Source organism: Urocampus carinirostris, chromosome 1 (genome assembly GCF_059441175.1).
Source record: "Urocampus carinirostris isolate Australia breed hairy pipefish chromosome 1, RoL_Ucar_1.0, whole genome shotgun sequence".
Classification (NCBI taxonomy): Eukaryota; Metazoa; Chordata; class Actinopteri; order Syngnathiformes; family Syngnathidae; genus Urocampus; species Urocampus carinirostris.
Window position 1 is genome coordinate 53,426,450 of NC_142349.1, and position 15,094 is coordinate 53,441,543.

The 15,094-nt window shown below is 42.8% G+C and overlaps 21 non-coding genes and 3 pseudogenes across 21 annotated transcripts; all 24 read left to right on the forward strand.

Moving 5' to 3' along the window:
* The first annotated feature begins 5,619 nt into the window (after window positions 1–5,619).
* LOC148375577 (5S ribosomal RNA) lies at window positions 5,620–5,728 on the forward strand (annotated as a pseudogene).
* Window positions 5,729–5,950: 222 nt separating this feature from the next.
* On the forward strand, window positions 5,951–6,069 carry LOC148375578 (5S ribosomal RNA). Its single transcript, XR_015847793.1, has one exon. It is a non-coding gene; the product is annotated as a 5S ribosomal RNA (ribosomal RNA).
* A 1,484-nt stretch (window positions 6,070–7,553) lies between these two features.
* On the forward strand, window positions 7,554–7,662 carry LOC148375579 (5S ribosomal RNA; annotated as a pseudogene).
* Window positions 7,663–7,884: 222 nt separating this feature from the next.
* Window positions 7,885–8,003, forward strand: LOC148375580 (5S ribosomal RNA). The gene has a single exon (XR_015847390.1). It is a non-coding gene; the product is annotated as a 5S ribosomal RNA (ribosomal RNA).
* A 222-nt stretch (window positions 8,004–8,225) lies between these two features.
* On the forward strand, window positions 8,226–8,344 carry LOC148375581 (5S ribosomal RNA). Its single transcript, XR_015849160.1, has one exon. It is a non-coding gene; the product is annotated as a 5S ribosomal RNA (ribosomal RNA).
* A 222-nt stretch (window positions 8,345–8,566) lies between these two features.
* Window positions 8,567–8,685, forward strand: LOC148375582 (5S ribosomal RNA). Its single transcript, XR_015849161.1, has one exon. It is a non-coding gene; the product is annotated as a 5S ribosomal RNA (ribosomal RNA).
* A 222-nt stretch (window positions 8,686–8,907) lies between these two features.
* Window positions 8,908–9,026, forward strand: LOC148375583 (5S ribosomal RNA). The gene has a single exon (XR_015847472.1). It is a non-coding gene; the product is annotated as a 5S ribosomal RNA (ribosomal RNA).
* Window positions 9,027–9,248: 222 nt separating this feature from the next.
* On the forward strand, window positions 9,249–9,367 carry LOC148375584 (5S ribosomal RNA). The gene has a single exon (XR_015847670.1). It is a non-coding gene; the product is annotated as a 5S ribosomal RNA (ribosomal RNA).
* A 222-nt stretch (window positions 9,368–9,589) lies between these two features.
* On the forward strand, window positions 9,590–9,708 carry LOC148375585 (5S ribosomal RNA). The gene has a single exon (XR_015848036.1). It is a non-coding gene; the product is annotated as a 5S ribosomal RNA (ribosomal RNA).
* A 222-nt stretch (window positions 9,709–9,930) lies between these two features.
* LOC148375586 (5S ribosomal RNA) lies at window positions 9,931–10,049 on the forward strand. Its single transcript, XR_015847588.1, has one exon. It is a non-coding gene; the product is annotated as a 5S ribosomal RNA (ribosomal RNA).
* A 222-nt stretch (window positions 10,050–10,271) lies between these two features.
* Window positions 10,272–10,390, forward strand: LOC148375587 (5S ribosomal RNA). Its single transcript, XR_015848044.1, has one exon. It is a non-coding gene; the product is annotated as a 5S ribosomal RNA (ribosomal RNA).
* Window positions 10,391–10,612: 222 nt separating this feature from the next.
* On the forward strand, window positions 10,613–10,731 carry LOC148375588 (5S ribosomal RNA). Its single transcript, XR_015847482.1, has one exon. It is a non-coding gene; the product is annotated as a 5S ribosomal RNA (ribosomal RNA).
* A 396-nt stretch (window positions 10,732–11,127) lies between these two features.
* Window positions 11,128–11,246, forward strand: LOC148375589 (5S ribosomal RNA). The gene has a single exon (XR_015847282.1). It is a non-coding gene; the product is annotated as a 5S ribosomal RNA (ribosomal RNA).
* A 222-nt stretch (window positions 11,247–11,468) lies between these two features.
* LOC148375590 (5S ribosomal RNA) lies at window positions 11,469–11,577 on the forward strand (annotated as a pseudogene).
* Window positions 11,578–11,797: 220 nt separating this feature from the next.
* On the forward strand, window positions 11,798–11,916 carry LOC148375591 (5S ribosomal RNA). The gene has a single exon (XR_015847266.1). It is a non-coding gene; the product is annotated as a 5S ribosomal RNA (ribosomal RNA).
* Window positions 11,917–12,138: 222 nt separating this feature from the next.
* Window positions 12,139–12,257, forward strand: LOC148375592 (5S ribosomal RNA). The gene has a single exon (XR_015849444.1). It is a non-coding gene; the product is annotated as a 5S ribosomal RNA (ribosomal RNA).
* A 221-nt stretch (window positions 12,258–12,478) lies between these two features.
* On the forward strand, window positions 12,479–12,597 carry LOC148375593 (5S ribosomal RNA). The gene has a single exon (XR_015849379.1). It is a non-coding gene; the product is annotated as a 5S ribosomal RNA (ribosomal RNA).
* A 220-nt stretch (window positions 12,598–12,817) lies between these two features.
* LOC148375594 (5S ribosomal RNA) lies at window positions 12,818–12,936 on the forward strand. The gene has a single exon (XR_015847300.1). It is a non-coding gene; the product is annotated as a 5S ribosomal RNA (ribosomal RNA).
* Window positions 12,937–13,158: 222 nt separating this feature from the next.
* On the forward strand, window positions 13,159–13,277 carry LOC148375595 (5S ribosomal RNA). Its single transcript, XR_015849445.1, has one exon. It is a non-coding gene; the product is annotated as a 5S ribosomal RNA (ribosomal RNA).
* Window positions 13,278–13,498: 221 nt separating this feature from the next.
* Window positions 13,499–13,617, forward strand: LOC148375596 (5S ribosomal RNA). The gene has a single exon (XR_015849380.1). It is a non-coding gene; the product is annotated as a 5S ribosomal RNA (ribosomal RNA).
* Window positions 13,618–13,837: 220 nt separating this feature from the next.
* Window positions 13,838–13,956, forward strand: LOC148375597 (5S ribosomal RNA). Its single transcript, XR_015849162.1, has one exon. It is a non-coding gene; the product is annotated as a 5S ribosomal RNA (ribosomal RNA).
* A 222-nt stretch (window positions 13,957–14,178) lies between these two features.
* Window positions 14,179–14,297, forward strand: LOC148375598 (5S ribosomal RNA). The gene has a single exon (XR_015847909.1). It is a non-coding gene; the product is annotated as a 5S ribosomal RNA (ribosomal RNA).
* Window positions 14,298–14,519: 222 nt separating this feature from the next.
* On the forward strand, window positions 14,520–14,638 carry LOC148375599 (5S ribosomal RNA). Its single transcript, XR_015847798.1, has one exon. It is a non-coding gene; the product is annotated as a 5S ribosomal RNA (ribosomal RNA).
* A 222-nt stretch (window positions 14,639–14,860) lies between these two features.
* On the forward strand, window positions 14,861–14,979 carry LOC148375600 (5S ribosomal RNA). The gene has a single exon (XR_015849163.1). It is a non-coding gene; the product is annotated as a 5S ribosomal RNA (ribosomal RNA).
* Window positions 14,980–15,094: the final 115 nt, after the last annotated feature.

Genomic DNA, 15,094 nt, shown 5'->3' on the forward strand with positions numbered 1-15,094 from the left:
GTGTTTGTGAGTTGATGGCTGCAGTAGGGAGAGGAAGGCTCTCCCCATTCTTTGTTGGTTTTCTTATTTATTTGAAGGTTTATTTAAAAGTTTAAGTGCTTTATTTATTTATTTATTTATTTATTTATTTATTTTCGTTTTTGCGTCCCCAGCAGACTTAGTTTCTGTCTGGGGAGCCTTTTTTTGGTTCTCTCTTTTTTGAACAAACAATGGACAGACCGCATGGCATCGAGTTTGGAGTGGAAGCGGGCAAGCGTGTTGTGGATTTGCCCCCAGGAACTGATGGATGTAGTGAAGTGAAACTGGACAATGGAAAACCGACAACGACAATGGACTGTGATTCAAACAAGGTATTTAAAAAGTTGCTAATTATGAATGAAACCGGACTGGATACAAGGAAAAAGAGTATAGACAATGATTTCAACAAGGTAGCTCGGCATGGAGGGAAAGAAAGTGAGGCGGATGGAAATAATATGAATGGATTAATTAACAAAACAACTGAAATGATTGTACAAGGACAGAATAATGATGCGGATAAAATGAACAATGGATTGGACATGAGGAGAAAGAAGGAATATAACATGCGTGATGGAGAAAAGAGAAATAAGCAAGAAACAAAAAAAGATATGGAGAATGTGAAAGGGCTAAGACAAAGAAAATATTTGGAAGAACTGACAATGCTTTTGGAAACAGAGGAGATTGAAAACATAACACCAATTGACTTAATTAAAGAAATCGAGAAGATGGTGGGTACGGGGAAGCTACTGGTACTACGGGCTACACAAAATAAACAATATGAAGCGACGTTGGAAAATGAGGAGGCATGTGAAATTTTAGATGGGGGTCTCTTATGCAAAGGGGTTCTAATTCAGACTAAAAGACTCAAGTTAACGAAGTTATGGTCTCCTTCCTACAACTGCCCCCATTCATAACAGATGAAGAGGTGTTGGAAAAGCTGCAGAGGTGGAGAGTGGACCCTGTCCTCCCATTGAGGCGGCGCTTCTACCCGGGCACGTCCGTTGAAGATGGAACAAGATTCATTAAAGTAAAATTCCCGAAAGATGTAGCCTCCCTGCCGTATTCCACTAGATTTGAAACTCCGAACGGTCCCCGGTACTGCCGGGTGATTCACGACCGGCAGGTGAAGATCTGCCGGTTGTGCATGAACCCTGGTCACGTGCTGCGGGAATGTCCGGAGTTTACGTGCAGGGAGTGCTTACAGCAGGGTCACTATGCCCGGGAATGCGTCGCTCTCAGATGCCCTGATTGCTGCCGTGCATTCATACACTGTACATGCGTTTCTTCTGCTGAGGGAGAGGGAGAAGTAAGCAAGTTGGAGATAAACATGGTGGCATCAGAGGCGGGGGATGAGGGTCCCTCCCAGGAACCGACACCTGAAGAGGATCCCCCCTGTGCTCAGCCCCCCAGACAACAAGACTCAGAGCGCGAGGACTCAGGCATGGACATTGGGATTTTAACTGGAATAATTGGGGCTGAAACAATGGGGGAGAAGGGGCAGAGGGAGGAGGAGACCCAGACACACAAGGAACTAAATAAAGAAGAATCATTGGATGAAGTTGGAAAAGGAAAAATTAACCGTGACATTTCAAACAAGTGGGGCAATTTTACGACCAAAAGGAAAAGGTTGAAACCAAGTATTAACATAGACAAGGTATTACAAGCACAGGAGAGAAGAAGAAAGGCAAAACAAATAGAAATAACTGGAGGGAGATTTGAGGTTTTACAGGATGATGGTGGTACATAGTAATGGTTGGTTTTATGTTTCTTAAATATTTTGTTGGCTTGAATTATTTATTGCCATTTATTATTTTAATGGGGTGGAATTTTATTTCAATAAACATGAGGGGAGGGGCGAATCCCGAAAAATTACAGAAGTTAATCAGAGAGACTGAGAAAAATGATATTATTTTATTGCAAGAAACGAACTGGACAAGTGTGATAGCGGAGGATTTTAGAAAACGATGGGATGGGGAGGTTTTATTTAATAATTGTGAGGGAAGAGGTAGAGGAGTGGCTTTTTTAATTAAAAGGAATATGGTTGAGGAAGTAACAGAAATATATAATGATAAAAAAGGAAAAATACTAACTATAAGTGTTGGAGAAGGTAATGAGAAAATGAATGTTTGTAACATACATGCACCGAATGAAGAGAAAGAGAAAGTTGAATTTTTTATGAAATTAAAAGTTCTAATCGAGGCTTGGGGGGAAACTGTGGTTGCTGGGGATTTTAATATAGCACTACAGAAAGAAGATGTGGCAGATAATATAGTTTTTAGAGCAGAAAGGGGAAGAAAGGAACTAATACAGGTAATGGAAGAACTCGATTTAATAGATGTATGGAGAGAAAGGAATAAAGGAGTTAGAAAGTTTAGCAGAAGACAAATTGTTTTAGATGAAATTAAGCAAAGCAGAATTGATATTGTTTTGGCAAAAAGTAGTTTTATGGAGAATTTTAAAAGTATTTACTACAGAAGATGTAATTTTAGTGATCATGACTTTATTGTTTTTAATATAGATCTGAATAAAATAGAGAAGGGGCCGGGGGTATGGATTTTAAATACAAAAGTCTTAAAAGACAATTTTTATCAAATGGAAATAGAAAATATAATTGTGAACAGCATAAAGAACATGACAAAGTATGAAAGTAACTTGGGAATATGGTGGGACAATCTAAAGTATGATATTAAAAGACATTCGATTTTGTTTTGTAAAAAACTGAGAAGACAGGAAAGGGGGAGAGAAGAAAAGTTACGAAAAGAACTAGAAGAGGAACTAAAACAAAGTGATGGGAAAAATGAAAACACGAATAAAATTATGGAGATAGAAGATGAACTTAAAAAAATAGAAGAAGAGAAATTCCAGGGAGCTATGATAAGAAGTAGAGCGAAATATATGATTGAAGGCGAACGATGCACAAAGTTCTTTTTTGAACTAGAAAAAAACAGACAGAAAACGGAAGAAATTAAATGTATTAAAAATGGAGAAGGAAAGAGATTGACAGATAAGGACAATATTTTAAAGGAAATAAAAAGATTCTATACCAACTTATTTTCAAAACAAGGTGTGGAAGAGGGTGCAAAAGATTTTTTATTGAATAATATTAAGAGTAAAGTAAGTAAGGAAGATAAAACAATGTGCAATAGAGACATCAATAGTGAAGAAATAGAGAGAGCCATAGATGAGATGAAAAACGGCAGGAGTCCTGGTCTGGATGGCTTACCATGTGAATTTTACAAGGTTTTTAAAGGTTCTCTTGTTCCTGTTTTAAGACAAATGTATGAAGAAGTGTGGAAAGGAGGGGCTCTCAGCTCAAGGATGTCAAGAGGTTTAATTAAAATTATATATAAAAAGAAAGGGGACAGGGAAGAGCTGCAGAATTTTAGACCCATAAGCCTTTTAAATTGTGACTACAAGATTTTGGCGAAGATAATGGCAAACAGACTGAAGCGGGTCTTACCAACAGTCATCCAAACTAACCAGGCTTATGCGGTAATAGGCAGAGACATCTCAGACACAGTTAATGGTGTGAGGGACAAAGTCTGGTACATGGAGAAGGCAGGAGTCAGTGGCTTTTTAATTAATGCAGACTTAGAAAAAGCGTTTGATAGGGTAGAGCACGATTTTCTATTTGCGGTTTTAGAAAGATTTGATTTTGGAGAAAACATAATCCGGTGTCTGAGATGTCTCTACGCTGATGCCAAGAGTTGTGTCAAATGCAATGGTTTTTTAACAGATTTTATTCCTTTAACCAGGTCAATAAGACAGGGCTGTCCACTATCAGCAATACTTTACTCTTTGGTTGCAGAACCTTTAGGACTTGCGATCAATGCTGACAATGGAATAAAAGGGGTAAAGATTGAAGGTTTTAAGAATTTTAACACAGAAACCAAAATTTATCAATATGCAGATGACACAACCCTAATTTTAAAAGATGAGCACAGCATTTTTAAAGCGTTGGATGCCATAGAAATATACAGCCGGGGTTCAGGAGCTCGGATGAATGTTGGCAAAACTGAGATTTTAAAATTAGGAAAGCAAACCGCCTTGTCAAAGACACTGCCTTTTAAAGAAGTAAAAGATAACCTTAAAATTCTGGGGGTGAGAATAGGACCAAATGAAAAAGAAACTACGAAACTGATGTGGGAGGAGACAATCGGGAAAATAAGAAATAGATTGGCATTTTGGAAAAGGAGAAGTCTTACTCTGAAGGGAAAAATTTTAGTTGTTAATACACTGTTTTTATCCAAAATATGGAGTGTCCTTGGATCAGAGTGTTTGCCATTGCCCACAGTTAAAACTCTGAAGCAGTATGTGACTGATTTTATTTGGGATGGTAAGCCAGCTAAAATAGCCTATGAGACTCTGATTGGAAGGGTGGAGGAGGGCGGTCTGGGATTGCTCGATCCATCCATAAGACTGAAGGCTCTAAGAATAAAAACTGTTAAAAATTTCATGAGGGAGGGAGAAAAAGAATCGACACGAATTCTGGAATACTTTTTAGACAAAACTTTTAAAATGGGGCCTTCAGCCTTGTGGATGAAAACAAAAGAATATATGACAAACGGCATCCCAGACTTTTATAGGGAAGTTTTAAGGGCTTGGAGTGATTTTATAGGACATGTAGTTTTTAAACCGGAGGGAAAGGAAGAAATTTTAAATCAACCCTTGTTCTTAAATCCGAATTTACGAATTGGAGGAGGGAACTTTTACAAGCACTGGTTTGACGCTGGATTCCGAAAAATCAGAGATCTTTTGTACGAGGTCAGACCGGGATTCTTGCCATTTCAGGCTTTCATTGACGAGATTGGTGCAACAGTAGACGAATGAAATGAAGAAAAAATCAGGAATGAGTACATGACAATAAAAAAAGCAGTTCCTAAAGAATGGTGGACAATTATAGAAAGAAATGAAAAGAAACAAGAGGAAGGTCCAATGAGAATAGAGATGAAGGACACAGGGACACCTTTTAGTGCTCTTGTTTTAAAAGACTTCTATTCTGTTTTTAGAGAAATGGCTTTTATACAACCGAGAGCAAATTCTTATTGGGAAAAGATGTTTGTAGATTTTAACACAAAAGATGTGTGGAGAAACATCAGAACCGGTTTGAAATGCCCTTCGTTAGAAAATTTTGATTTCCTTTTAGCCCACAACTGTGTTTTTAATGAAATGAGACTTTTTAAGATGGGACTTGCGAGGGATGAAACATGCAAAATATCCAAGAAGGAGAAAGAGGGCTTAGAAAAGAGAAGAGAAAGAATAAAGTACAAAAAAAAAAAAAAAAAAAAAAAATCTCGTCCGATCTCGGAAGCTAAGCAGGGTCGGGCCTGGTTAGTACTTGGATGGGAGACCGCCTGGGAATACCAGGTGCGGTAAGCTTTTTACTTCCAGCAAACTTTTTGGTATTTTTTCTGGCCTCGGAGCAGCCCCTTTTGGACGGATTTGCATTCTTTCACAACCTGTTTGCAAAACAAATAAATGAAGAATTACACACATATTAAACCCCTGTTGTTCTATAAATGGCTACCCCTCTTGGCAAACAGTGGAGTTGCAACTTCCGCGGTGTTGATTATAGATACTGAAAATTCACCCTCTTCTTTCGCTTACGGCCATACTACCCTGAACACGCCCGATCTCGGAAGCTAAGCAGGGTCGGGCCTGGTTAGTACTTGGATGGGAGACCGCCTGGGAATACCAGGTGCTGTAAGCTTTTTACTTCCAGCAAACTTTTTGGTATTTTTTCTGGCCTCGGAGCAGCCCCTTTTGGGCGGATTTGCATTCTTTCACAACCTGTTTGCAAAACAAATAAATGAAGAATTACGCACATATTAAACCCCTGTTGTTCTATAAATGGCTACCCCTCATGCCAAACAGTGGAGTTGCAACTTCCGCGGTGTTGATTATAAATACTGAAAATTCACCCTCTTCTTTCGCTTACGGCCATACTACCCTGAACAGGCCCGATCTCGTCCGATCTCGGAAACTAAGCAGGGTCGGGCCTGGTTAGTACTTGGATGGGAGACCGCCTGGGAATACCAGGTGCTGTAAGCTTTTTACTTCCAGCAAAGACACTGCTGATAAACAAGAGGAGAAGAGGGATGAATTCACTGTTCCGCCTCCAGTTTCTATGGGAAAATGGACCAACAAGGAAAGGGTTCTCATCTTCTCATCGAGAGGTGTTGACTACAGAACGCGACATTTGATGCAAGACATGAGGAGCATCATGCCACATTCAAAAGCAGATACCAAAATGGACAGAAAAGACAAGTTATTTGTGATCAATGAGGTATGTGAGATGAAGAACTGCAATAAGTGCCTATTTTTTGAAGCCAAGAAGAAACAAGATCTCTACATGTGGATATCAAATACTCCTAACGGGCCATCTGCCAAATTCCTGGTTCAGAATATTCACACTCTGGCTGAGCTCAAGATGACTGGGAATTGCCTGAAAGGTTCCAGACCGCTTCTGTCCTTCGATCCTACATTCGACAAGGAGCCTCATTACGCATTACTGAAAGAGCTTTTTATACAGACGTTTTCTACGCCACATTATCACCCAAAAAGCCAACCCTTTGTAGACCATGTCTTCACCTTCACTATTGTGGACGAAAGGATTTGGTTCAGAAACTACCAGATCATTGAGGAGGATGCAGCGCTCGTGGAAATCGGACCACGCTTCGTTTTAAACCTCATAAAAATGTTTCAAGGAAGCTTCGGGGGACCAACGCTTTATGAAAACCCAAACTTCAAGTCGCCAAATAGGCACCGGCGCGAGCTCCGCATAGCAGCAGCGGCCCGTGTGCGTGAGAGGCAGGTCGTGAAGGAGATGCAGAAGATGAAGAAGGCCGAGATCAAGCCAGAGATTGTCAGCGATGTGACCGACAGCGTCTTCGATACGCCGGCACCTGAGAAACCGGTCGTGATTGAGACAGAGCCGCCCGAACGCGTTTCAACAACTAAAAAGAAGGGCAAAATGTTTAAAAGGAACCGGATGCAGAAGGCCCGCCTGTAAATGGACGGACTGTTAAGTGACAGGGAGAGAGTTGAAAGTACATTTATTAACTTCATGTTTTTTTTAGTGTGTGCAACATATCAAGTTGCTTTTTGTCATGTTTCGAACGAAGCTTCATTTCTGCTTTTGATGTTTTGTACATTTTCAGACCAAAAAAAAGTACTGGCATAAAAATCTTAAACCTTTGGGTGAAAGTCAGTTTCAAGTAAAAAAATCTCGTCCGATCTCGGAAGCTAAGCAGGGTCGGGCCTGGTTAGTACTTGGATGGGAGACCGCCTGGGAATACCAGGTGCTGTAAGCTTTTTACTTCCAGCAAACTTTTTGGTATTTTTTCTGGCCTCGGAGAAGCCCCTTTTGGACGGATTTGCATTCTTTCACAACCTGTTTGCAAAACAAATAAATGAAGAATTACGCACATATTAAACCCCTGTTGTTTTATAAATGGCTACCCCTCTTGGCAAACAGTGGCGTTGCAACTTCCGCGGTGTTGATTATAAATACTGAAAATCCACCCTCTTCTTTCGCTTACGGCCATACTACCCTGAACACGCCCGATCTCGGAAGCTAAGCAGGGTCGGGCCTGGTTAGTACTTGGATGGGAGACCGCCTGGGAATACCAAGTGCTGTAAGCTTTTTACTTCCAGCAAACTTTTTGGTATTTTTTCTGGCCTCGGAGCAGCCCCTTTTGGACGGATTTGCATTCTTTCACAACCTGTTTGCAAAACAAATAAATGAAGAATTACGCACATATTAAACCCCTGTTGTTCTATAAATGGCTACTCCTCTTGGCAAACAGTGGAGTTGCAACTTCCGCGGTGTTGATTATAAATACTGAAAATTCACCCTCTTCTTTCGCTTACGGCCATACTACCCTGAACACGCCCGATCTCGTCCGATCTCGGAAGCTAAGCAGGGTCGGGCCTGGTTAGTACTTGGATGGGAGACCGCCTGCGAATACCAGGTGCTGTAAGCTTTTTACTTCCAGCAAACTTTTTGGTATTTTTTCTGGCCTCGGAGCAGCCCCTTTTGGACGGATTTGCATTCTTTCACAACCTGTTTGCAAAACAAATAAATGAAGAATTACGCACATATTAAACCCCTGTTGTTCTATAAATGGTTACCCCTCTTGGCAAACAGTGGAATTGCAACTTCCGCGGTGTTGATTATAAATACTGAAAATTCACCCTCTTCTTTCGCTTACGGCCATACTACCCTGAACACGCCCGATCTCGTCCGATCTCGGAAGCTAAGCAGGGTCGGGCCTGGTTAGTACTTGGATGGGAGACCGCCTGGGAATACCAGGTGCTGTAAGCTTTTTACTTCCAGCAAACTTTTTGGTATTTTTTCTGGCCTCGGAGCAGCCCCTTTTGGACGGATTTGCATTCTTTCACAACCTGTTTGCAAAACAAATAAATGAAGAATTACGCACATATTAAACCCCTGTTGTTTTATAAATGGCTACCCCTCTTGGCAAACAGTGGCGTTGCAACTTCCGCGGTGTTGATTATAAATACTGAAAATTCACCCTCTTCTTTCGCTTACGGCCATACTACCCTGAACACGCCCGATCTCGTCCGATCTCGGAAGCTAAGCAGGGTCGGGCCTGGTTAGTACTTGGATGGGAGACCGCCTGGGAATACCAGGTGCTGTAAGCTTTTTACTTCCAGCAAACTTTTTGGTATTTTTTCTGGCCTCGGAGCAGCCCCTTTTGGACGGATTTGCATTCTTTCACAACCTTTTTGCAAAACAAATAAATGAAGAAATACGCACATATTAAACCATTGTTGTTTTAAAATTTGCTACCCCTCTTGGCAAACAGTGGGGTTGCAACTTCCGCGGTGTTGATTATAAATACTGAAAATTCACCCTCTTCTCTCGCTTATGGCCATACTACCCTGAACCCGCCCGATCTCGTCCGATCTCGGAAGCTAAGCAGGGTCGGGCCTGGTTAGTACTTGGATGGGAGACCGCCTGGGAATACCAGGTGCTGTAAGCTTTTTACTTCCAGCAAACTTTTTGGTATTTTTTCTGGCCTCGGAGCAGCCCCTTTTGGACGGATTTGCATTCTTTCACAACCTGTTTGCAAAACAAATAAATGAAGAATTACGCACATATTAAACCCCTGTTGTTTTATAAATGGCTACCCCTCTTGGCAAACAGTGGCGTTGCAACTTCCGCGGTGTTGATTATAAATACTGAAAATTCACCCTCTTCTTTCGCTTACGGCCATACTACCCTGAACACGCCCGATCTCGTCCGATCTCGGAAACTAAGCAGGGTCGGGCCTGGTTAGTACTTGGATGGGAGACCGCCTGGGAATACCAGGTGCTGTAAGCTTTTTACTTCCAGCAAACTTTTTGGTATTTTTTCTGGCCTCGGAGAAGCCCCTTTTGGACGGATTTGCAATCTTTCACAACCTGTTTGCAAAAGAAATAAATGAAGAATTACGCACATATTAAACCCCTGTTGTTCTATAAATGGCTACCCCTCATGCCAAACAGTGGAGTTGCAACTTCCGCGGTGTTGATTATAAATACTGAAAATTCACCCTCTTCTTTCGCTTACGGCCATACTACCCTGAACACGCCCGATCTCGTCCGATCTCGGAAACTATGCAGGGTCGGGCCTGGTTAGTACTTGGATGGGAGACCGCCTGGGAATACCAGGTGCTGTAAGCTTTTTACTTCCAGCAAACTTTTTGGTATTTTTTCTGGCCTCGGAGCAGCCCCTTTTGGACGGATTTGCATTCTTTCACAACCTGTTTGCAAAACAAATAAATGAAGAATTACGCACATATTAAACCCCTGTTGTTCTATAAATGGCTACCCCTCTTGGCAAACAGTGGAGTTGCAACTTCCGCGGTGTTGATTATAAATACTGAAAATTCACCCTCTTCTTTCGCTTACGGCCATACTACCCTGAACACGCCCGATCTTGTCCGATCTCGGAAGCTAAGCAGGGTCGGGCCTGGTTAGTACTTGGATGGGAGACCGCCTGGGAATACCAGGTGCTGTAAGCTTTTTACTTCCAGCAAACTTTTTGGTATTTTTTCTGGCCTCGGAGCAGCCCCTTTTGGACGGATTTGCATTCTTTCACAACCTTTTTGCAAAACAAATAAATGAAGAAATACGCACATATTAAACCATTGTTGTTTTATAATTTGCTACCCCTCTTGGCAAACAGTGGGGTTGCAACTTCCGCGGTGTTGATTATAAATACTGAAAATTCACCCTCTTCTCTCGCTTACGGCCATACTACCCTGAACCCGCCCGATCTCGTCCGATCTCGGAAGCTAAGCAGGGTCGGGCCTGGTTAGTACTTGGATGGGAGACCGCCTGGGAATACCGGGTGCTCTAAGCTTTTTACTTCCAGCAAACTTTTTGGTATTTTTTCTGGCCTCGGAGCAGCCCCTTTCTGACGGATTTGCATTCTTTCACAACCTGTTTGCAAAACAAATAAATGAAGAATTACGCACATATTAAACCCCTGTTGTTTTATAAATGGCTACCCCTCTTGGCAAACAGTGGAGTTGCAACTTCCGCGGTGTTGATTATAAATACTGAAAATTCACCCTCTTCTCTCGCTTACGGTCATACTACCCTGAACCCGCCCGATCTCGTCCGATCTCGGAAGCTAAGCAGGGTCGGGCCTGGTTAGTACTTGGATGGGAGACCGCCTGGGAATACCAGGTGCTGTAAGCTTTTTACTTCCAGCAAACTTTTTGGTATTTTTTCTGGCCTCGGAGCAGCCCCTTTTGGACGGATTTGCATTCTTTCACAACCTGTTTGCAAAACAAATAAATGAAGAATTACAGACTGGGAGGTTCGGGTTCGCGCCCCGGCCGAGTCATTCCTAAGACTTAAAAAGTGGTCGGCGGCGCCCTCTCTTGGCTGCGGCTGCATCGGGTCAGATGCAATCGACATTTCGTTCTGTGTACATTGTTACACAGAATGACAATACAAGGAAATTATTATTATTATTATTATTATTATATTAAACCCCTGTTGTTCTATAAATGGCTACCCCTCTTGGCAAACAGTGGAGTTGCAACTTCCGCGGTGTTGATTATAAATACTGAAAATTCACCCTCTTCTTTCGCTTACGGCCATACTACCCTGAAAACGCCCGATCTCGTCCGATCTCGGAAGCTAAGCAGGGTCGGGCCTGGTTAGTACTTGGATGGGAGACCGCCTGGGAATACCAGGTGCTGTAAGCTTTTTACTTCCAGCAAGCTTTTTGGTATTTTTTCTGGCCTCGGAGCAGCCCCTTTTGGACGGATTTGCATTCTTTCACAACCTTTTTGCAAAACAAATAAATGAAGAAATACGCACATATTAAACCCCTGTTGTTCTATTAATGGCTACCCCTCTTGGCAAACAGTGGAGTTGCAACTTCCACGGTGTTGATTATAAATACTGAAAATTCACCCTCTTCTTTCGCTTACGGCCATACTACCCTGAACACGCCCGATCTCGGAAGCTAAGCAGGGTCGGGCCTGGTTAGTACTTGGATGGGAGACCGCCTGGGAATACCAGGTGCTGTAAGCTTTTTACTTCCAGCAAACTTTTTGGTATTTTTTCTGGCCTCGGAGCAGCCCCTTTTGGACGGATTTGCATTCTTTCACAACCTGTTTGCAAAACAAATAAATGAAGAATTACACATATTAAACCCCTGTTGTTCTATAAATGGCTACCCTTCTTGGCAAACAGTGGAGTTGCAACTTCCGCGGTGTTGATTATAAATACTGAAAATTCACCCCCTTCTCTCGCTTACGGCCATACTACCCTGAACACGCCCGATCTCGTCTGATCTCGGAAGCTAAGCAGGGTCGGGCCTGGTTAGTACTTGGATGGGAGACCGCCTGGGAATACCAGGTGCTGTAAGCTTTTTACTTCCAGCAAACTTTTTGGTATTTTTTCTGGCCTCGGAGCAGCCCCTTTTGGACGGATTTGCATTCTTTCACAACCTGTTTGCAAAACAAATAAATGAAGAATTACGCACATATTAAACCCCTGTTGTTCTATAAATTGCTACCCCTCTTGGCAAACAGTGGAGTTGCAACTTCCGCGGTGTTGATTATAAATACTGAAAATTCACCCTCTTCTTTCGCTTACGGCCATACTACCCTGAACACGCCCGATCTCGTCCGATCTCGGAAGCTAAGCAGGGTCGGGCCCGGTTAGTACTTGGATGGGAGACCGCCTGGGAATACCAGGTGCTGTAAGCTTTTTACTTCCAGCAAGCTTTTTGGTATTTTTTCTGGCCTCGGAGCAGCCCCTTTTGGACGGATTTGCATTCTTTCACAACCTTTTTGCAAAACAAATAAATGAAGAATTACACACATATTAAACCCCTATTGTTTTATAAATGGCTACCCCTCTTGGCACACAGTGGCGTTGCAACTTCCGTGGTGTGATTATAAATACTGAAAATTCTCCTTATTCTTTCGCTTACGGCCATACTACCCTGAACACTCCCGATCTCGTCCGATCTCGGAAGCTAAGCAGGGTCGGGCCTGGTTAGTACTTGGATGGGAGACCGCCTGGGAATACCAGGTGCTGTAAGCTTTTTACTTCCAGCAAACTTTTTGGTATTTTTTCTGGCCTCGGAGCAGCCCCTTTTGGACGGATTTGCATTCTTTCACAACCTGTTTGCAAAACAAATAAATGAAGAATTACACATATTAAACCCCTGTTGTTCTATAAATGGCTACCCCTCTTGGCAAACAGTGGAGTTGCAACTTCCGCGGTGTTGATTATAAATACTGAAAATTCACCCTCTTCTTTCGCTTACGGCCATACTACCCTGAAAACGCCCGATCTCGTCCGATCTCGGAAGCTAAGCAGGGTCGGGCCTGGTTAGTACTTGGATGGGAGACCGCCTGGGAATACCAGGTGCTGTAAGCTTTTTACTTCCAGCAAACTTTTTGGTATTTTTTCTGGCCTCGGAGCAGCCCCTTTTGGACGGATTTGCATTCTTTCACAACCTGTTTGCAAAACAAATAAATGAAGAATTACGCACATATTAAACCCCTGTTGTTCTATAAATTGCTACCCCTCTTGGCAAACAGTGGAGTTGCAACTTCCGCGGTGTTGATTATAAATACTGAAAATTCACCCTCTTCTTTCGCTTACGGCCATACTACCCTGAACACGCCCGATCTCGTCCGATCTCGGAAGCTAAGCAGGGTCGGGCCCGGTTAGTACTTGGATGGGAGACCGCCTGGGAATACCAGGTGCTGTAAGCTTTTTACTTCCAGCAAGCTTTTTGGTATTTTTTCTGGCCTCGGAGCAGCCCCTTTTGGACGGATTTGCATTCTTTCACAACCTTTTTGCAAAACAAATAAATGAAGAATTACACACATATTAAACCCCTATTGTTTTATAAATGGCTACCCCTCTTGGCACACAGTGGCGTTGCAACTTCCGTGGTGTGATTATAAATACTGAAAATTCTCCTTATTCTTTCGCTTACGGCCATACTACCCTGAACACTCCCGATCTCGTCCGATCTCGGAAGCTAAGCAGGGTCGGGCCTGGTTAGTACTTGGATGGGAGACCGCCTGGGAATACCAGGTGCTGTAAGCTTTTTACTTCCAGCAAACTTTTTGGTATTTTTTCTGGCCTCGGAGCAGCCCCTTTTGGACGGATTTGCATTCTTTCACAACCTGTTTGCAAAACAAATAAATGAAGAATTACACATATTAAACCCCTGTTGTTCTATAAATGGCTACCCCTCTTGGCAAACAGTGGAGTTGCAACTTCCGCGGTGTTGATTATAAATACTGAAAATCCACCCTCTTCTTTCGCTTACGGCCATACTACCCTGAACACGCCCGATCTCGTCCGATCTCGGAAGCTAAGCAGGGTCGGGCCTGGTTAGTACTTGGATGGGAGACCGCCTGGGAATACCAGGTGCTGTAAGCTTTTTACTTCCAGCAAACTTTTTGGTATTTTTTCTGGCCTCGGAGCAGCCCCTTTTGGACGGATTTGCATTCTTTCACAACCTTTTTGCAAAACAAATAAATGAAGAAATACGAACATATTAAACCATTGTTGTTTTATAATTTGCTACCCCTCTTGGCAAACAGTGGGGTTGCAACATCCGCGGTGTTGATTATAAATACTGAAAATTCACCCTCTTCTCTCGCTTACGGCCATACTACACTGAACACGCCCGATCTCGTCCGATCTCGGAAGCTAAGCAGGGTCGGGCCTGGTTAGTACTTGGATGGGAGACCGCCTGGGAATACCAGGTGCTGTAAGATTTTTACTTCCAGCAAACTTTTTGGTATTTTTTCTGGCCTCGGAGCAGCCCCTTTTGGACGGATTTGCATTCTTTCACAACCTGTTTGCAAAACAAATAAATGAAGAAATACGAACATATTAAACCATTGTTGTTTTATAATTTGCTACCCCTCTTGGCAAACAGTGGGGTTGCAACTTCCGCGGTGTTGATTATAAATACTGAAAATTCACCCTCTTCTCTCGCTTACGGCCATACTACCCTGAACACGCCCGACCTCGTCCGATCTCGGTAGCTAAGCAGGGTCGGGCCTGGTTAGTACTTGGATGGGAGACCGCCTGGGAATACCAGGTGCTGTAAGCTTTTTACTTCCAGCAAACTTTTTGGTATTTTTTCTGGCCTCGGAGCAGCCCCTTTTGGACGGATTTGCATTCTTTCACAACCTTTTTGCAAAACAAATAAATGAAGAAATACGAACATATTAAACCATTGTTGTTTTATAATTTGCTACCCCTCTTGGGACACAGTGGAGTTGCAACTTCCGCGGTGTTGATTATAAATACTGAAAATCCACCCTCTTCTTTCGCTTACGGCCATACTACCCTGAACACGCCCGATCTCGTCCGATCTCGGAAGCTAAGCAGGGTCGGGCCTGGTTAGTACTTGGATGGGAGACCGCCTGGGAATACCAGGTGCTGTAAGCTTTTTACTTCCAGCAAACTTTTTGGTATTTTTTCTGGCCTCGGAGCAGCCCCTTTTGGACGGATTTGCATTCTTTCACAACCTTTTTGCAAAACAAATAAATGAAGAAATACGAAC